Genomic DNA, 22,234 nt, shown 5'->3' on the forward strand with positions numbered 1-22,234 from the left:
TTAGTCATTTCAGTTTAGGTTGAGCAACGGCAAGATATTTTCACCTCGACGAGGAGTTCCTCTGAAATGACGCCAATGCCCTCACTGTCATATTATTTTTGTTTAAAAAAACTTGGCAATTAAAAAAAAACTAGAATGACACTGCACATGAAGCATCAAGGAACATTATTGCTATAAAGAAAAATGAAGCCTAAAAATATTTATAGGCCGCACGCTTTTTTTTTGAGATTGCAAGTTTCGAAGTATAGTTTATATTCTTACTGCTTAAATTTTTCTAGACTTGGCAAAAACTAGTCAGATAAACATGCCGTTGCACACACATGTCACATAAACAATCTCGGTAGCAAAACATAAATAGAACCTTGCGTCGGCCGGGAATCAAACCCGGGCCACCCGCGTGGCAGGCGAGTATTCTACCACTGAACCACCGACTTTTTTTTTCTTTATTTCCGGTAAACTTCACATGCGGGTTGCTACGCTTACTATATTACAATTCACATTGAGCAATACAAAAAACTGGAAAATAACTAAGCCCGTCAAGCATTACTATAACACATCACGTTCTAGAATTCCTTCATGGTCAGTAGGGCTTCTACCCTTTCTACCCACAAAGGTACACATTCATCTGTTCTTACTACCTCGAGTAATCTTGAGATGCTTTCTTTAAAATACTCTCTTGCTGGTCTTCTGTCTGGGTCACAATGAAATCCAGCCATTCTAGAGCGCCATATACTGTGCAAGGCAGTCATCATAATAAAATCGAAAGGTAATCCATCATCATTCTCTATATCCAAATACCTGATCCCATGAGGATCTAATGGGAACTCTTTTTTGATTGTCCTTTGTAATACGTCCCAAAAATAAACTCCTTCCCAACAGTGCAGAAAAAACATGGTCAATAGTTTCCGGTTTCTTACAGATCAGACAGTGAGACCCCCAAGGCATATAAAACCCACGCTCCTCTAGGAAGGTTCTTACAGGAAGTGTTCCTGTGTGTAATTTGAAAAAGAACGTTTTCGCACTTGGAGCTGCTGGCATTTTTTTTAACTCGTTTAAGTACATTCTGGCCCTTGCGTGCTGTATATAGCGCTCTGTACAATGGGATGGGGAGCATCGTGTCACATAAATCTTTGTACAGTTTTTTCTTTCCAACAGACCACAGGTAGTCAGTTGAAAACCGAACACACAAAAACCGCACGCTGGCCACAACTTCCTTCATGTATCCTTGCACAGCCCCTGTGGTAACATGAGTGCTCACAACAAACTCGGGCAACAGTCTACTTAGTCTTGTTTGACACACTGTTAGTAGGAAAGGATCTCTTGTCTCGCGAAAAAAGAAAAACCTATTTACTAACTGCTTGATAAACAGATGTCCTAGCCCAAGGCCTCCACACTTCACCCGTCTAAACAAATTCGTGCGACTGCACCTTTCCCAGTTAGAACCCCACACAAATACTGCAAACACCCGATGTAATTTTTGCACATTGACCCGGGAACAGTACAGCACTTGCATCACATACCACAGCTTTGACACAAAAAACCAGTTGCATGCAGTACCACTGAACCACCGACGCTGACGGTAGGGCGTCCGGACAGTATGGACCCGTGCCAGCTGGACCGGCTTAATATAGGTCAGCAGGCACGAGAGTCCTCGCTTGCGAAAACTGGCTTCCCCGTTGGCAGCAGGGGAGACGCTCTATTCTTCCGCCGCGCATAACAGTTTGATTGATTATTCAAGAACAATATCGAGCTACCGTACTGTGTCGCCCTTTCAACACGGTTTGTGTAGAGTATTTTCGCCCACTCTGAGTACCAGTGGAATTCCGTCAAGCGCAATGCACAACTTATAACATTCTGGTTTTCATCACATTTTAAAAATTATCTGGCCTTTTGTGAAACAACATTTGTGTCAACAATGTGGCATTAGTGAGTGCGCCTCTGTTCCGGTTAAATTTTCCAGCTCGTAACATGAAAACTACATACGCGCCAATAGAACACACATTTTGTTTTTAATATACGCACCAATCAAAAATTCAACAGTTTCGTTTTATTGCTTTCGTATACTCTGCATCCCTGATTGCTATGTTCAAGTCCTCTCTTACTACTGACTGATTTTTTATCAACTTGAAACAAACATTTTCACTGAGGGACACGTAAAGAATAAGCTTATGATTTATGCTTAAACTTGCGATGATCGGTTCGTTGCGAGATTAGGAAATTAACGTAAATAATTGACTTTTGTATTTATCACCGAAATTTAAGCCCTTACACGCTATAGGTCAAGTATTCGAAAGCGTTGTTTCTATTTTCACCACGTTGCATCAAAGTATACCTTTACTTCTACGTCGGGGTTCTGGCACCCTTGGAGCATAACGTGGTATGCTTTTAGCTATGCATGAAGCGTTATATGAGCCAAGCAGACGCCATTGAAAGGTGACATTGGTACTTGCATTTTTCTTTTGTTTGCTCGTTTCTTGGTTTTGCTAGAGTATTCTGGAAGCTTGAGTTGCCTTTCACGTCTTGTGGAAGGAGTCTTTTTGAGTACAACGATCAGATGCAAGCGCTATCGTTTGCTAGTATATACGGGAACAACATAAGTATCCTGGTTTTGCGGCGAAATGTTCTGAGGCTAGAAACGAGGATCAAGATGCGTATAGATTTGTATACAGCTACTATACTTGTACGTTAGGTTGCATTCTCGAGATGGGCACGTGCACTTTCATCTTGAGAATACCGTGTAAATGTTTCCCATTGGTTCGTATGACACTACTATGTATACATTTACCGCGAATTTGTTCGACATTTGAGAGGTCGGATATGGCAACGTAGCTCATCATAGAGTTGTACATGCATGTGATCTCGTGTCTTTGAAGGATATTTTAGTAACCGCGACGAAATAAGTTAAGAAATATTGGAGGTGTCCTACATTACACAGGACACCTGATCTTACTAGGGCATTCCCAGTTACCGCCATCTCTGAGCTGTTTATTTTGTGTGCTACGTGAAGTGCCGATTCTTGATAGAACTTTTTGTTGCGCTAATTGGTACATGTTTACTGAAACACAAAAAGACGTGTACCGTCAAGGAAGAAAAATTTTTTGTTCAGTCCTTAATTTTTTCTCCTTCATGATGCTCGTATTTTTGTAAAATAGGGCATATTTATAGCCTACCTCTACAAGAAGCGTGCCGCAGTGTTACGCAAGTAGTACAAACTAAAATTTTGATGCAGGGGTGCAGTACTTAAAGGGTTTGTCAAACGGTCGCTTTACAACGACACTGCGGCACCATCGGCAGTCACATGTGCTAACGGTATCATCAGCCCGAGTGGACCTGCATAGAAGATTTGCCTATCAAGGAACGCGGAAATTTAAGGCATACCAAGCACGCGCACTAGGCACTCATCGGCGTCTGCCATATGCGATCCGCGTTCCACAAAGACGCTGCTTAATATGACGTCAGAGTTCAAGTTAGCGCTGATTGCGTATGACGAAGACGCTGACGAGTGTCCCAGTTGCAAGCACTCAAGTACCGAAAAGTTCCGCGTTCCTCGATAGGCAAAGAATTACTTATGATGACGTCACCTAGTTAGTGCGTGTGGACGCCGGTGGCTTCGCATTATCCCTTTAGAGCGAACGTTTCACGACCCCCTTTAACTATTCCTCTGCTCGAACATTCTCACCGCAAAACTCTTCTTGACCAACTTCATAAATCTCCTTCGCTCCGACTATCTTGTTGAATAAGCTTGCAAGCTTCAATCTGCTGCATGTTTACGAAAACACGCAGAGCCAAATAATATTATCTGGTTTTTTTACGTCCCGAAACCGCGATATGATTATGAGAGACGCCGTAGTCCACTGGAGGATTCCGGAAATTTTTGCCCTCTGGTGTTCTTTAACCTACACTGGCATCACACAGTACACTGGCCTGTACTATTTTGCCAGCATCGGAATGCCGGGATTGAACCCAGGACTTTTCAGTCAGCAGCTGATCACCGCAGCCACTGTTCCACCGAGGTGGACTCGCAAAACAAAATAAATGTTGTGACTGCAAAAAAAAAAAAACATGCATTGCGGGAGATTACACCATATAGTATGAAAAATAAAGGCACAATTCTAGGTCCTTACACTGAGATTGTAGTGCCATCATCACCATCGTCATTTTTTCCATCACCGCGCCGCGTCTCTCGCGCAGCTGGCGCGAGCTCGAGCTGCGCGAGGATTAGAACGAGCTGACACGCCTGGCGTGGCGGACGCTGGTAGCCGACGTGGCTCCGCTTCAGGCCTGCAATAAAGTGGCGAGATCGGCACGGCCCCATCGGCCGCCTTCGACGTCATCTCACGTCTCTCCTTCTCTCGCCGCTACATTGGTGACCCGGAGAACACGCCCTTCGCCGAACGGCCCGCTGCCATGTTCCCGCAACTCTGCCCGCCAGTGCCGCCGTTCCAATCGACCTACCCCAAGGTATGGTTTATGCAGCTCGACGCCGTTCTTGCGGTGAATGGCATCACGGACCAGCTGCTGATGCACGCCATTCTTCTCGACGCCCTACCGGTAGAGTTGCGCCATCTCGCTGCCACTTCAAGCACCAGCCCGCAGCCTTACGATTCCCTCTGCACTGCGGTGCTCACCCGCAGCGGCAACACATACCGTCCGCTTCCGTTTACCCGCACCAGGCAGGTTTCCCCGGCGTCGCAGAGCAAGGTACGAACCGGTCCGCAGCCCTCCATTGACCGCTACCTCGGTACCCCGGCTTCGACTACTTCTACACCTGATCCGGTCGCAGAAACATCCATTCCTGCACCTGATCACGACCGCGAGGTAGAAGACTCCCCTACTGCGACTGACCTTCCCTCCGAGAGGTACATTCCCTCAGAGCCCTCGTGCAGAGCTTCATCACACGTGCCTGCCACCTGCACGTTTTCCACGAAAGCGACCGCACGCGACACCGTGGCCCTCGCCGTTTCCGCGACCACCAGCTCAGACGTCTCGGCCTCCTCCTCGCCGCAGCTCCTGGTCAGCTCCTCGACGGTGCCCCCTGCCGCTACGCCACCTGCCACTGGTGCCAGCAATGGCCTGCGGGGTGCCTCGCCACATTCCACTCGCACCTACCCGGCCAGCAGCCGACCAAACTCGGCGTCCCCGCTCCCCACCCCTGTCCCTGTCTCTGTTTCGTGGTCTACGACGGGCCCCAGCGCCGTGCCTTCGCGGAGCCAGAGCCTGCCCTCAATGCTCACCCGCAATGGCCTCACGTACCAACCGCTTCCAGGGGCCCACGACTTTGGGGTTGTCACTGCGTCGCAACGTGTGTTACCAACCGTGGCCCCACCAGACTCCATGACGGCCACCTTGCCGCCCGCCCCGGAGCCTGGCACAGGTGACCTTTCACCCGTTATTGACCTCCCGACTTCCTCTCGTCTGGCCACTAGCGACGCGTGTCCCGCGTACGAACTGCCTACACCATCTGTCGAGCCAACTGAACTATCTACGACATCTGTCGAGCCAACTGAACTATCTACGACATCTGTCGAGCCAACTGAACTGTCTCCGACCCCTGTCAAGCCAACTGAGCTGCCTACGACGTCTGACCAGCCAACTGAACTGTCTATGACGTCTGTCAAGTCAACCGACCTAACTACAACCACTGTGGAGCCAACTGAAAGCATGGGAACAAGCACTGCCACCAGTCCACCAGCGTCGAATACCTCGACAGTGACTGAGGCGACAACTGAACACGTCTTTCCTGCACAGCCTCCCATGACGCCATTTCCCGTGGTCCGCGTATTCGGCACGGCGACGAATGAGTCGCAGCCGCTGCCTGCGGACGGCGTGTGTGACTACACCTTCTACGACGGCCTCTACGACACGGGCCCGTTTGACACGCTTTACAGCCCGCACTTTAGTGCACCAGTTGAGCACGTTCTCAGTCACGCGTCGCTTCACAGCGTCACTGAGTACGGCCTCTCTTTCGCCTACAGAAACGCATCACAAGTGGCGCGAGACCTCAAAATTCCAGAGGTGCTTTCCACGATTGAAGACCCCTGTGACCGAGCCATCCGTCATTACGGATTTCTTTCCATCGAGCGCTTACTTCTTCGTCCACTGCGTAACTCTCAGTGTCGCCCACCAGAGACCCACTGGTTCCCGATGGTCACTACACGTTGACAAACTGGACTTGCCAAAGGAACCCTTTATGGACTGCCGTTCATGTACATAGCATTTGTCGCCCTCTTTCTTTTTTTCATCTGCGTTCAAATCGCGCAAAGCGCTAGGGGGGGAGCCCTGTAGTGCCATCATCACCATCGTCATTTTTTCCATCACCGCGCCGCGTCTCTCGCGCAGCTGGCGCGAGCTCGAGCTGCGCGAGGATTAGAACGAGCTGACACGCCTGGCGTGGCGGACGCTGGTAGCCGACGTGGCTCCGCTTCAGGCCTGCAATAAAGTGGCGAGATCGGCACGGCCCCATCGGCCGCCTTCGACGTCATCTCACGTCTCTCCTTCTCTCGCCGCTACAAGATGATCACAAACAGCATTATTAATAATTTCATAGTCACAGCGTATGCCCCATGAACATAATATGGTTTCGAGATGTTAAACTGCGGCAATGTCTTTCTTATTATTAAACTGTGGTTTGAAAGCACTTCAATGAGTGGTCTCAGCACATGCGTTGCGTATATGCATATTTTTTTATATACCTCGTTTTTCAGCAACGAATGCACAGGGTCACTCAGTGATTTCTTTTTTACTTTGTGCCATCAGCTTTCGAGCGCCACATCGCCCCGAACAGTGTAAACTTGCGATAGTGCCTTTCACGGTGAAGTCTTCGGAAAAGCTGGGGCGCCACATCACTTCACAGATTTTTTTTTATTGTGACATAGACTTGTTTAAGGTATACCAGTTTTTTTTGCGTGCATGTGTATAAAAGTTGCGCCATTGGGCCGGTGTTTTGTAGGAGGTGAAGCTGTGTTTTGCGTGATGTTTTGTCATGTATTTAGCGGTTGTAACTGGCTGTGTCGCTGTAGCGATGACCAGCTTGACTGAGGTGACGGGGGCGTTTAGGCTGCAGCCCTTGACATGTCCATATGAAGTGGTATTCACCTGCTTGCATCACTGGAGTGGTACAATACGGACAGGTATCATTGACTATTAAATACGACCAGTTCCTTGACCAACGCCTCTAAGCACGACATCCTTCACCCGAGCAAGGTGAGGGTCGAGAGAGCACACAAACGGTGGGATAAGAGCTCGTGTATCCGGCTGGATAACATTTTACGGGTAGAGAGTATATCTAGGGGCTAAGGTAGAAGGAGAGCTGCTAGAAGGTCTATATATGAAGGGCAGTGTGCCTGCTGATCTGCAGCGATGTGGTGTGGTTTCGCAGCATGGCATCGAATACAATATATCTGGATGCAAATAGCTGTATCGTAGTTCATCTTATGAATCGCTTTGCACATTTTCGTCGTCATGTGAACTTTCTTGAGCTCCTGACTAGCTCCTAAGAATCAGTGTATACGCCAATTTGCCTAATTGCAGGAGCTTAGAAAGGCATCTTGGACTGCGTCATGAATGGCTTGAAGCACGCAGCAAGAATTCTTCTTTCTCCGCGGCTTGAAGTTTCATCCCAAGAAGACTGGCTTCCGTAAATAGATAACGCTGGTGACCATTGACAAAATTATGCGTAGTACTCGGCAGTGATGACCTTCCGCCGTCTTTTGAGATAGCAGCATGTGTATATACTTTGCAGGTATTAGTGCATGACGCTTCGATGATGGAGCTTTCGTCAATGGTAGCCGATTTACGGGTGCGCCGTAACTTTGTTGTCTTGTTAGATGTGATGGCGGTGAATTCCCAGAGGGGCATAGGCTCGGACTCATTGTCAATACGAGAACCGTGTTGAAAGTGAGCATGGAACGCAGTAACAAACGTGAAAATTTGCTCTTTGAGTTCACGAGCTTTTTTTCTTTGAGAAATAACCTCTTAGACTATGTTTAACTGGCATTCTCCTGTAAAGATGGTATGGGAGTGATGAGGGGTTATGCTGTTATTATGCGCATCATTTCATGGCTAATAGTCTCGACCTGTCACTGCTGTGCCAAAGCTAACACTTAAAATTGCACCTTGGCTGCAGAACTGTGCGCTCGAGCCATCGAGCTGCGTCTGTGCGAGATTCAGCTGGTTTCGATGCAATGTGGCGAATCACATGAAGCACATTGAGGCCATGAATGAAGCCGTCAGAACCCTGTGTGCCATGGAGTACAATTTGCGACATATTATCTCAGGAGAGTCTTCCGGGTCAACGCTTTAGGCAACACAATTTTGTATATTAGGATCCGATGCAAAGTAGCACTGCACAGGTAGCTGCCAATCTTTTGACAGCGGTATAGAGGTTAACAGCGTAAGTTCTGCCCATCATTGAAAGACACCAAGTGCCCAATAGTCGCGTTGGTCGATTTGTATGCTGTGAACCCTTTGTATCTTTCGGTTTCAAGAGCATGGTCAACGACCCTTTGCACGTGCGTGGTGGGCACTGAAGTTATGTCGTAGCATGAAAGGGGGTGTACGTGAACTCCATAGGATAAGTAAGGGGTGGGCGTTGGTAAGACTGAGAAAGGGAGAGCGTGGAGGCATTGTCAGGGGTGGCCTTTTGTTTTTTTGCTGGTTGCTCCAATGCGATGGCGTGTTGCTGATGCAGAATGGCAGGATGACCTCGCTTTGCTGGATTACAACGTAATGTAGCGAAGTGATGACCACACGCAAGTAATTTCATTAAGTCCGGAATTTCGTGAGTCGGAGAAGCGGACTTTTGGACCAATCTAATTTTGTAATTTGTAACATTGCGAGAGCCGAAACATACCACAGCCTTTTTTTGCTGCAAACCCACGTATATGCGTCAGAGTAGTTTGCAAGGGCGGCACGAAGGCAGCCCAGACATAGGAGACACCACGTAGAAGATGCCGGCCAGAGAGAGGTGAAGCTATGAAATACAAGTGACATGCGATAAGCAACAAGTGCTGGAGTTTGCGCGGTTCACCGACGGTGGAACCGCGCATATCCCAGCCGCTTCCGCTAACGTCGTCCACTTCGCAGAGGTTCTCTCTTTTTTTGCAGCACTGTCGTGAGAAAATGGCCACAAGATGAATAATGCGAAACATTAGATGTTAGGCCCCGTAGCTAGGGTCCATCTTTATTGAGGAGGCTGTGGCCTCTCCATTCTTGACCTAGGGATGCCTTACCCGCCACAGGAGCTACCCACTCTGCGTTGATGCTTGACAATTGTCGGCATTCCCATTCAATGAAGCACACAAATTGCACACATGCAGTCCAACATTAGTGAAGAGCAAATTAATTATGAATGTAATATGTTTATCAAGCCAACAGTCATACGAATGAATCTGCGAGATGATAATAATTTTTGAGCTTAAAGCTTGAATTACTCCAGTATCATGAGGTATAAATGCACCGACATGTTTATTCTAATAGCTAGTTGTGTACAATATGTTTTCTCGCTTATTTCTAATATCTGGCGAATTGCAAATAGATTTTCACTGTTCATTTTGTTTATTGTGACCATGAGCATAGGCATGAGCATGGAAAGCACCCCCCCCCATTGTCCTATAAGAGGGGGGGGGGGAAGCCGGCCCCGTACAGTGACACATTAGGGAGAAGGGGAGCCCTGCGACGAACCATGAACCCCACAAAAGTGGAAGCATGCATGCTTACGACTATGATGATTTTCAAATTACAAGAAGGGTATAGGAGCACATTGTAGTACACAGTATGTACGAGGATTCACACTACATAAAATAGATAAAATAAAATAATAGTTGGAACTGAACTTACATTTAGAAGGAAATCTTCGATCTGAGTTTGACGCAGCACGTTTTTTAGCAGAAAAAACCATTATATACATATATGTGCCCCAGCACCTACAAGCATTGTTCATTTGTCATTACTATGGCTGTAATTTGAATAGTGGTGAGAAAATAAACAGAACAGGGGAAACTTAAACAGGTTGGGGCACTACTCTCTGAAGCAAAGGTGATAACACAACCTGCAGAATAAACAATAAAACAGGAGGGGACCGCTGCTACCTGAAAAAACTGTCCATTCTGCAAGCCTGCAAACATAGTACACGTTGCATCCAAACTTTTGTCACTTTGTCATGCACTGGTGCAGAAAAATAAACCGTCGCATAATACTGGGACGGTAACACTTCCATACCTATTAGTTTACAGGCTGCATATTATTCAGCAAGCAAATATATGCTCAACATATGGAAGTTTGCTATCAGTGGCCTTACAAAATTTAAGTGCTGTTATTTTTTTAAATATTTTAACGTGTTGAGCTGCTTGCTGGAACGGCTGAGAATTCTTGGATTAACAGGTTCATCTATCGCCAATGTCCTTGTGGCAGAGATCGAATAATTCAACGCCACCTGAACATGCACCAGTTGAGCATCAACACAGGCTCAGAAATATTCTTACTAAGCAAAGATTCCATAATAGTCGAATTCATAAGACTTTGGAGGAAAGCAGTTTATTACGGCGTAGAACAACTCCACAGAGTACGTTTGCTGCTGAGGTGATATTTGCCTGTCACTGAGTAGACGCTTTGCCGTCAGCAGAAGGTGCAGCTTCTCAAAAGCTTCCGTGCCTGCAATGAATTTAAGAAAACAGCACATGTGCAAAACTATTCAAAGCGTGAAACTCAGAAAATGTTTTTTACCTAACAGACGATGATGCAAAGAAAATATAGAAGATGTTAAAAAAGTAAAACACAGTGTAAAAGTGAGGAAAGAAAAGTGGAAAAAAAGTAGCTTGTCACCGGCAGGGGCCAAATCTGCGACTTTCGAATAACGTGCCTGAGAGCATCAAGCACGTTGTTCGAAGGTCCCATGTTTGGTCCCTGCCAGGGGCAAGTTATCTCTTCATCCACTTTCTTTCTTAAGATTCCCAGAATCAAATACTTTTAATAAAATCCCCTATATATATACCGTTGTTATTGTCTATTAATTCTCACCACCACTGTGTCTAACGAAGCAAAACGCGCACCTAAATTAACACTTCTTTCCTTCTGAATAATAAGTAAGTTCTATTTTAAATTATTCTACAGATATAAGTTTCACACATCGCAACCACCCCAACAAATACCATAAATAGCAGTAAATTTTGCATTTTGGTGTATCTACATCCGAGGCTCGAGCACGCGATGCTGGCATTCGGAGTACAAAGGGCTGTGGATCTGATGTTTATTTTGAATGTCGTTAAGTAGTGACAGCCACAGAGCTACAGCAAGTTCGCCATCACCTCCCCCCAATGCACTGAAAAGTATAGGTGATTAACAATCGACTGAGCCCATAGTCGTATCACAAGGCAGCCTTTTGCTTTTGATGCGGCGAGCAGCTTTTTGAACCCTTCTGCAGGACAAATAAAGTACCAATGCATGTGGAAATATAAACATTGGCAGATCCCACGTACAGTGAGACTCGGTAATATGTGAAGCACGAATGAGGAAGGTTGATATGTTACTCTAAAATCAGCACAATGTTACGAGGTGAAGGTAAATGTTGCCGTACATGACTTCCATGTCTTGATTATCATGTTTGGATGTGTCGTTTATTTTCGCCATCGATTCTCGTCACGCGATACAAAATTTAGTATATGCGGAGCTAGTGAAACGGCAGCGAGCAGGCTATGAGCGTGATATGTTTTCATGTTTATGAATGACACGCGTGTCAAGATTATCATATTTGCACCGGTAATGTATTTAGTCATTCATTCACGTCACGTAACATCAAGTTTGGTATATTAGAAGTTAGCAAAACGGCCGCAAGCGCATCATGAAGGGGCCAATATACTCCAATGAAGCGTTGGCGCGCGCGTGCTGGGTACAGCGACGCTACGTCAGCGAAACGCGAGTCTGACGCCCGCCGCGACCGGCGCGACCAGCGTCTGTCAACGCGGCCTGACGACATACGGCACGAAATGCGACATGCTGTATTTCGCACCGATGCGTTACCCAGACAAGACTGCGTCTCCCTCTTTTCGTGACTCAAGGACACGAAACGTGCTGAAACGCGCATGCCTAAAAGCAATGCAGCGTGGCGTGCTCCTGCGAGTATATGGCAGGACCGGCGCCTGTCGTAGCAACGCCGGCGTGATGCGACGAAATGAACGTCAGCGAGCACGCGCATTGCTTCAAGTCGAAATGTATTGGCGCCTTGACTGCGGCATGTAGTCAAGTTCTCACATGACACGTATCTCATGATTATTATGTTTACACCAGTCACATACCTTCGTTATCCATAGACGTCACGTAATACCGAATTCGGCATATGTGAACCTAATGAAACGTTCGCAAGCGCATCATGAGTGTAGCATGTAGTCCTGTTGTTACATGACACGCTTGTTGTGATTATCATGTTTGGATGTGTCATTTACCCATGTCGTTCGTTCGCGTCACGTAATTCCGAGTTTAGTACAAGTGAAGCTATCAAGACGGCCCCGAGCGCATCATGAGCGTAGCATGTAGTCATGATGTTACATGACACGCATCTCATGTTATTCATGTTTGCATCAGTATCATACCTTCGTCAACCATTCACGTTCCGTAATGCTAAATTTGGTAAAAGTGAAGCTAGCAAAACGGCCACTAGCGCACCATGAGCGTGGCATCGTTTCATGTTGTTACATGACACGCATCTCATGATTATTACGTTTGCACCAGTCACATACCTTCATCATCTATTCACGTGCCGTAATACCAATTTTGCTATATGTGATGCTAGCGAAACGACCGCGAGCGCAACATGAGCGTGGCATGTTGTCATGTTGTTACATGACACGCATATAATGATTTTAATGTTAGGGTGTGTCTGTTGTGTTCGCCATGCAGTCGTGTCATACCATAACAGTTTTGCAACATGCCAAGTGAACGAAACTACCGCAAAAGCTGGAGGACCATGAAATGTAAATCACGACATTCATGACATATACGCCATGATTTTCATGTTATTACTAGTCAAATGTGTTCTTCATACAGCCATGTAATGCCATACCAAGTTTGGTATTGATACCTTTATCAAAACAGCCAGGAGGATGAGGAGGAAGAGGAATGAAAGAGGAAGGACAGGGAGGTTAGCCAGTTCTCAGACCGGCTGGCTACCCTGTACTGGGAAAGGGGGTAAAGGGGATAAAAGATGAAAGAAGAGACGTTGTGAAAAAAAAGGAGAGAGAAGGTCGTCAGACGATTCCCGACGCTGCTTACAGTCTGTCTTTAAGACCACTTGCCCGCAGAAAGCACAACAACGCTCTCAATGCCTTGCGTGCAGAGGACGGTCTCAGCCAGTGCCCTAATACCTTTTCTTCCGGCAATTGATGATTGTCTAGTCTATCTAAAGCTTTCGACAGTTCTTTTCTTGGCACGCTGAAGCGAGGACACTCGCAGAGGAGATGGGAGAAAGTCTCTGCGTGGCCACAGTTGTCACATGTCGGGCTGCTGGCCATTCCGATTCGAAACGAATAAACATTCGTAAAGGCCACCCCAATCCACAGACGGCACAAAAGTGTCTCCTCAGCTCTGGTTATTCCTGATGGAAGACGGAGCTGTAGGTGTGGGTCCAAATTATGAAGGCGGACGTTGGTGAATGCCGGTGAATTCCGCTGAGCGAGTGTCAGTTCTCGTGCAAGTGATCGAAGCGTTGCAGCGGCGTCCATTCTTGATAATGGTATAGCTGCACAAGGGGCATAATCGTAAGCAGATTGGGCTTCTTCATCTGCGCGGTTATTTCCATCAATGCTGCAATGGCCTGGTATTCATTGATATGCTATGTCATGTTGTTTCTCTATAGCTCAGTGATGAAGCAGTCGTGTTTCAGCAATTAGGTGTTCATTTGGTTCATGATGGTATGGCGAGGCAATGCCCTGGAGGGCTGCTTTGGAGTCGGAGAAGATTGACCATGTCTGTTGCGGTTCTTCAACTAGGAACTGCCACCGTGGATGATGTCAGATGCGAGGTCCTCAACTTTATCGTGATGGATTTCTTCGGAATTACCACTGTGCCTGTTGAACTTGTTGAAGTGACGGAACCATCCGTGTAAATGTGAATGCGTCCACTGTGTTTCTCATGCAGAAACAGTAATGTTTGTTTTAGGGCCAAATTTGACAAATTTTTCTTCTTTTGCACTCCGGGGATGCTAATCAGGGCTTCCGGTGGATGTAGACACCACAATGGTAACGACGGTCTCGCTGCGTGCGTGAAGTTCGTGGGAATCACCGTGCGATGTAGGGCAATAGTAGAGCAGAACGCAGACCGTGGCCTGGAAGTTGGAAGGGGGGCGAGGTGATGTGATTGAATCCGGGTGGCATGTCTTATGTGCGTTCTTAAAGCATCGACACGAATGTAGGTTGTGATAGGGTGTTCATGAGGGATTGCGACAGTCGCTGCTAAGGATGCGCATCTCGGAAGCCCGAGGCATATTCTCAGTACTGGAGCTTGTAATGACTGGAGGACGCGTACGTTTGTTATGCGGGCCTTGCCAAGCACTGGTAGGCTGTAGCGCATGAAGAAGAAAAAGTGCAGCATACAGTTGAAGCATGGCTCGTACCGATGCACCTCATGATTTTCTCGCAAGAAACCTTAGGACGTGGGTGATCATGGTCAGTCTCTTCTTCATGTGAGCGATATGAGGGCTCCAAGACAAGTCACGATCTATTATTACTCCCTGGAAATGGTGGGTCTTTTGATAGCTGAGCGTGTGTCCATTAATTCTGACGCGCTATGGCGTCATTGTTTTGCGCGTAAACGCAACCAGTGAGCATTTCTCAGATGACAGCTTCAGTCCTCGTCCTTGAAGGTAGTTTGACGTCAGTGTAGCCGCTGTCTGAAGCCTGGCTCGTACGTGTAGACGCGTGACCCCTGATGCCCAGATGCAGATGTCTTCCGCGTATATCGACAGATGTACGGAGTGTGGCAGGACGTTAACGAGGCCGATGAGCGTGAGGTTGAAAAGTATGGGGCCTAGGACCCCACCTTGAGGTACGCCGCAATAAGTATGATGGTGCCTTGTTGCACCATCTTCTGTCTGAACGAAGAAGGTTCTGTCCTTCAAATAGCTGTAGATCCATTGGTAAACGTGGCCTCCCAATAGAATTCTGCCCAAGGCGTCCAGGATGGTTTCATGTAGTACATTGTCATATGCAGCCTTAATATCCAAGAAAAGTGCCGCTGGTAATATTTTTAGGCTTTTCTGTTGTTGTACAGACGTGACAAGATCAACAACATTGTCTATGGAAGACCGTCCACGTCGAAAGCCGGTTAAAGCATCAGGGTATATAGTGTTATGTTCCAAGTACCACTCCAGGCTAGTCAGCCCCATTTTCTCCATCACCTTTCCAGAACAGCTGGCAAGTGCAATGGGGCGATAGGAGGCCATGTCCAGAGGCGATTTGCCTGGTTTGAGCAGGGGCACAAGGCGGCTGCACTTCCACGAAGGAGGAACCGAATCGTTGCTCCACGAGTCATTGTATACAGCTGGAAGAGCACGCCGAGCTTTTTTTCCTAGGTTATCAAGGGCCATGTAGGTGACTCCATCGGGTCCAGACGATAACGAGCACTTGCATGCTGCCAATGCTGCCTGAAGTTCCTCCAGAAAAAACATGTTGTCCATGCGAGTGTCTCTGGACACCAGCGTGTTTCGCAGGTTACTCATGTTGAACCCGGACCCCTTGTTTGCAACCCTGGCACAGATGTCTTCTGCTACATCGATTTCACGTCGGCTTTGGTGGAGAGCAAGGCATTTGAACAGGCGATGCTGTCGTGGAAATGTTCGTAGGTCGCGGATTATTCTCCATATTTGCGAAAGAGGTTTGTGGGGATCGAGCGACTCGCACAGTGACTTCCACCGTAGCGACTGTAGCGCATTAATTCGACGTTGAATCTTCTTTTGTAGACGTCTCGCCTCCCTCAAGTCGTAGATGGATTTTGTGCGCCTATAATGTCGTTCGGCGTGACGACGGATTGCTCGAAGTCGCTCCAACTCCACATCATATTTGCGAAAATCTCGCAAAGGTCCACAATTAAACGTTGCCTCTTGAATAGCGGCCTTCATTATACCTTCTAGGCTTTCAAGAGAACCTTCTTGGTTTTTCTCGCATTGCTTCTCTGTGGATGATCTGTACTTTGACCAGTCTATCCGTGAAGCGGGCACGATTTGCGACTTGCTTAGCCCCTTGATCTTTATATAGGTGGGGATTTGGTCACTGCCATGCGTTTCATTGTTCGCAAACCACTGCACTTTGGTGCTAAGGCCACTTGTCACAAAAGTTAGGTCGAGACAGCTACTATATGTCAGACACCGTAAAAACGTGGGAGTGCCGTCATTTAAACAATATAGTTGGTGGTCCGATGCAAAGGAGGACACATTTCTTCCCCGACGGTACATCTACTGGCTTCCCCACAGTGGGTGATGAGCCGGTAATAAATCAGCGGTAATAATCCATGGTCCAGGTGTCGCTGATATAATGGCACTTGATCTTGCTGGGTCGAAGCGGCCTGAAGGCGGAATATATATTGCCACTAGTGTGAAGTTCACGTTCTTACGCTTAACTGTCAGGCATATGTATTGGTTGCTGTCGTCCGGTGTTACTGGATGCTCAATATATGTGAGTTCGCACCTGATGTAAACAATGACCTAACTGTTTTCGTTACGGGTTGCAAATCTTAAAGACTCGTATTTAGAAAGTCGTATAGCACTGTGAAGACGTGGTTCACAAATTACGATAATTGGAAACTGATTCTTGAAAACATGTGGTCGAAAATCCGAAATGCGGGGTTTAATATCTCGGGCATTTCATTGGGAAATTGATGCCTCTTTCACTTGTTTACAGAAGGGCTGCAGAGAAAAAGCCATGGTGCTTCTCTAGATTTGGTAGCACCGGATTCAAAGCGTCCAATATTTGAAGAGTGCTGTGGGCAGCCGGAGTCTGACTATTATTCAGGAGTGCTAGAATTGTCTTCATGAGGGTCCTAATCACGTCTATTATTTCGTTATCTTGACTGTCACGACTTACTCGCTCTGAAGTAGCGTTCAGCCGGCGATGCTGCGGCTCTACTAGCGGTGTCACTGATGGCAGCGCTGGCCACGCGCCAGGGTTAATGTTTCTTGCGTCTTTCTGAGGATGCTTGTTGTTGGCACTTGTTGATGCTTGTGGTGGTGAGTGCGTGATATGGGGTCGCGGTGTATCCCTGGCCTTGGCTGAGGATGTCCTAGGAGTTTTCCTATGGCGTGAACGCCGACGTCGCACTTTGGCAGCAGACTCCCTGTGGGTGGAACCGTCTCTGGTCATCTGCTTCAGCACTTGCATCTCCTTCTCCACATTCGGGCACTGCTTTGATGACGCCTCGTGAGGACGTTGGCGATTGCCGCATTTGCGATGTTCTGCTTGGCAGGCTTCTGTGTTGTGCGACTCCGAGCATCGGGAGCACACAGTAGAACTTGTGCAAACAGCACTCATGTGTCCTATTTTACAGCACTTCCGACACAGACGAGGTTTCGGCACGAACGGCCGTACTGTGTGTCGAAAATGACCCACTCTTACTTGAGTTGGGAGACTGTCACCCTTGAAAACTAGTTTCACGGATCGTGTGTTCCCGAGACGGCGGGCTTGCAAGGTAATAGTAGCTTCCATCACTGGTTTGATTAGAATGGGAAAATCAATATCGCTGATAGAAATGTCGACATCGTAGATAACGCCTGCCCTTGAGTCCTTGCCATCTGGTATGAAAGAACGTACGTTGATGTTCCCCAGCACATTCAGCTGGGTCAATACGCCGAGAGCAGTACGTTGCGTAACGTCTATCGCCAGAACGTTCTTGCAGCCATTGATTCTCATGTCTGTTATTTGTCCCGGAACAAGCGCCTCAAGTGACATAGACGTGACGTGGCGATTAAGTCGGTTCATGCTGTCAGCGGCATTCAGCGGGACAAACAACATAGTGTGAACCGGTGGCTCTAGAATATTCGGGGTGGCCTTACTTTGGGAAGGAGATGTCGTAAGCAACCTCCTCTTCGCCTTGCGTCTTGCCACAGGCACAAAGTCACTTTCATCAGAGCGCTGATCAATGGCCGTAGAGCATATCAGCGTGTCCTCACTGTCGACGTCACTTGGGTGGCCGGAGCACTTTCTTAGAGTGGCCACAGACGACGTGGAAGGCATGAGTGGAGGCCCTGGTGATTCTACGTCCATTTCCGCCGGCAGAATGGCGCAGAATGAAAACGAGAAATAATAACAGAGACTGAAACCAGCGTTCCACACAGGAAAAACTTCATCATCTTTTCGAAACAGCCAGGAGAGCTAAATGTTGTTGGTTGCTAGAGATAGATAGATACATAAATAGATAGATAGATAGGTAGAGAGATAGATAAATAGATAGATAGATAGAGATAGTTAGATAGATAGATAGATAGATAGATAGATAGATAGATAGATAGATAGATAGATAGATAGATAGATACGCTCAAAGTCGGCGAAGTTCGCTAAGAAAGACAGTAATGGAGGAGACAAAAACCTTTTCTAAACGCAGCAGTTATTTCCAAAAATACCAACGTTTGCCAACATGCCATGCGTCAAAGAAATGGTCGATGCTTGGCATCTCAGTTCTGAGGTACTTCACCTGCGGATGTCTATCAGTGACCAGCTGTGCCATCTCCACATCATGGGTGTCCAATGATGTAAGGGCTTTCTTGAGCCCTTCCAGCTCCATATGACTGCTTGAAGTAACTCCATTGCACTGAACACAAGAAGGCACATTAGGTCGGATGCACACAATTTTGATAACAAAAAAATCTAGAGCTGTAGATTTACAAAAAAAAGTTATTCCTGGTAAGAAATTCTACAACACCGATCTTTCCATAAAATGACCTTGTGCTGCTAGTTGTCAACCCCACAAAAGATCTCAATCAAGAAGGTATGAACATGAAAATTCATCCACGTAGGGCCACTGTGGTCCTCGCTTAGTGCGGACCTAAGTCTGTGGGCAGCTTGGAGTAATGCAACTGCTGCAATAGTGCTAGCAAGTATCTTTTGAGCAACCAAAAGAATACATATATATTTTAGTTAGGTTTCAAACATTGAATTTAGAACACTGAATCCTCATGAAAGAATGCATTGTACTCACGGACAACTTTTTTGGCAATGAAGGGAAGGCTAAAAAGCCAAACTGGACGCGTGCTACCACTGAAGAATATAGTCCCACAATTGCGTCCGTATTTTACACGTCAAGATCATAACAAACAGCATCACTTTATTTTCTGCGGGATGTTGTTTATAAGGAGAAGCAGCACACACTGATGACATTCATACTTCTTTTAATTCATTCAGTGTTATTTCGCATTTTTGTATCTCTGAAAACGTCGCTCATTTTACGTACACCTCACTGTCAAAATGGCGTGTTCCTTTTTGGGAGAGCGCTCATCGCCATCCAGCTGTTTTGACAACTCGCCGAAGAAGCTTGTGAAGAATTTCACTCAAAAATGGATGTATAAGCAAACGTAGTAAATTAAATGCCGTGTTATTATTCGAACACTGCCATCACTCGAAGCAGGAGCTGAACTGAACTCTCCACCCCCGTAGCTCCACTCGCCGTAGCTCTGCTCCCACATAGCTTTCCCTTAATTGCCAAGAAAAGTTGTCCGAAAACATAGTCGCAAATCTCTCTTACGAGGCACTAAGTCACATAGGTGACAAAAGAGGCAACAAATAAGCATTGTCCTAAAGAATCGTAAATATAAATCTAAGTATTGCATACTTTTTCTCTTACCTGAACACCTCTTAAATTGATTGTTTGATTCAGAGAGGTCTGCGGCAGCGAATACATGCCGTATTTTGGCAAAATGTTCTGGTGGGTCTGAACGGCTCTTGCCGCAAAGCTTCCCACTCATGTTGTTCTCTTTGACACGATCAAGTAGGGATATTCACTGTTGTTGCCCGACCTAAAATATGCACAAGTTCAGTACAAATGAAGCCACGTAACACGTGACTACCAGTCTAAGAAGCGGTAAATAAATCGAATTGCACACTATTTGATCTAGACATACTTCAAACGAGATCAGTACAACTTGATGAAAAACGGTTTTTAAAGGGGTGGCAATGTAGCAATTCTAACACAATTTAGTGCTACATTGCATTGTTGCCACCTGTACAATACCAGCGACAAATCAGCAGTCAAATTTTAATGGAGGCGAAATGCCTCAGGCACATGTGACTGACTGAAAAGGCCAAAAATACATTGCATTTGCAGAACAAACCACAAGGTGTTACATACTCCGCTGCTGCTGCCGTCAATGCCCCAGAAACCGAGTATCTACAAATAACAGGAAGTCTACAGACAAACTAAAGCACTCCACACTTGGGATAGTATGCGCCGTGAATACTGTGGTGCTCCAACATACATATGTGGCATTTCCACGCTTTCAGAACGCATTGTTGCCTTAAGTAAGTCGGAGTCAGCAAAGCGTAGAACTAGCCGGTTACAAGACACACACACACGGTTAAAGTGTGCTAATGTGATTTAACCACCTCTTTAGTCACTTCTCAACCTACTACTTTACAAAGGATGGCAACGAAAATGTTTCCACACACTCAATACTACAATTGCTTGTAGGCTTACGAAAGTGGTCGCTTCAGTGTGCAATGGTGACGTGCAGGCAGTTTCCATACTCATGTTGCGTATCAAGCTTTTTGAATAGATATTTACACTCTCACAGGCTCCTTCGTCCATTGCTGCAAGAAGTTAACAGGTCGTAACATAAAGGTATATTTGTTTGTACGCACTCTAGGATGATGAAATCTGCTATTTCTCCGCATATTTCATTGTCATGCACTAATCAACACCATCAATGTTAACCTTTTATTATTTTATTCTATAATGTTTCTTTCGTGTTTAAAATAGCCTGCCGAACTTGTTTTCTTCAGTTTCATCCAATACAGTTGACTGGAGTTTTACCATTCTCCATTTATTTACAATAAATCAACATAGATGGGTCTCATCAGTACTGCATGACAGGCACCACATCAGCCAAAGGTGAAACATAAGTACCTTGTTTACTGCTGGAAAAAAAATGGTCTGCTGCATGCAGTGAAAGCTCCTTTCAGTGAAGCAACATATTCCTGCATTCTTCAGGAACTGGAGGCACTGCAAAGGGCTGCATCCAGTGAACAGGATAGATGCAGCAAGGGCCACGTCACTCAAAGTACGCTGCCCCTTTTTTGACTGACTGCACCACCTCCAGATATGCTGCGCACCACACCTCATTTGCACAGTCGCAAGGGAACCTTTCATCTGCAAAAGGTTGTTGTAGCAAAAGAGATCGTGAAGTCAGATACACACTGTTGAAAAGTGTTTCGGCAGCTTTACAAGCTAGAAAAAAATTACACCATCTCCTACTAAAGGGCACCATGAGAAGATGCGAAGCAATATTGGGGGTGCACACCAAGTTTCCGTTTACACTCACTCGGAATTTTCTGTTAGTGTATGCGCTTTGATTTTGTGATTGTTTTATGATTACATTGTGTTTTTTCATTGTCGAGGAGGTCTCGCTACCCTCACTACAGAGTCGCGTTGGCTGTGTGCAGCGGAAGCGGTAGCTCAATGCTGATGCTTGGTTTCGACATCAGTGTACCGGACCTCGGGGTTTACAGCTCGACGCTTACGCTTGGCTTGCACTTCCGTGACCCGGAGTCCGGGATCCCCTAAGCTGCGCAGGTGTTCACATTATACATCACGAGCCCTACACTGCTGCTGCTCCGCGACGATCTCGACCTGAGCAGGGGTTGTAGTGCTGCTGCAACTGGCACCGACATTTACGTTACAGCGCACCACAACTGAAGCAAAGTGAGGATGACAGAAGCCGACAGAGTGCACGCGCCTATGTGAAATGTAGCAGTTAGAGAATATTGTGGGTCTTCAGGCTGCAAGGCAGGCGGAGGAGAGAAGGTGACCGAACGCCTGCGTAAAGAAGGAGATAGGAGAGAAAGTAGGCGCATGCGCAGTGGAGCCCTGACGTCACCGGATCAAGCTCATTCATAAGATACTTCACATCTAAAAATGTGATAAGCAAGAATAGACAATGAATCACCATTTATGCATAAATTTAATGAAATTGTTCATTACTAAGAACAACATCTGAAACAAGAATTTAGTTTAGTAAGGTCTGAGATTATTTTCTTTGTAAAGGAGC

General features: G+C 46.5%; 1 non-coding gene across 1 annotated transcript; it reads right to left on the reverse strand.

Moving 5' to 3' along the window:
* Window positions 1–363: 363 nt before the first annotated feature.
* Window positions 364–434, reverse strand: TRNAG-GCC (transfer RNA glycine (anticodon GCC)). Its single transcript has one exon. It is a non-coding gene; the product is annotated as a tRNA-Gly (tRNA).
* Between the last annotated feature and the right edge of the window lie 21,800 nt (window positions 435–22,234).

This window comes from Rhipicephalus microplus, chromosome 2 (genome assembly GCF_043290135.1).
Source record: "Rhipicephalus microplus isolate Deutch F79 chromosome 2, USDA_Rmic, whole genome shotgun sequence".
Lineage (NCBI taxonomy): Eukaryota > Metazoa > Arthropoda > Arachnida > Ixodida > Ixodidae > Rhipicephalus > Rhipicephalus microplus.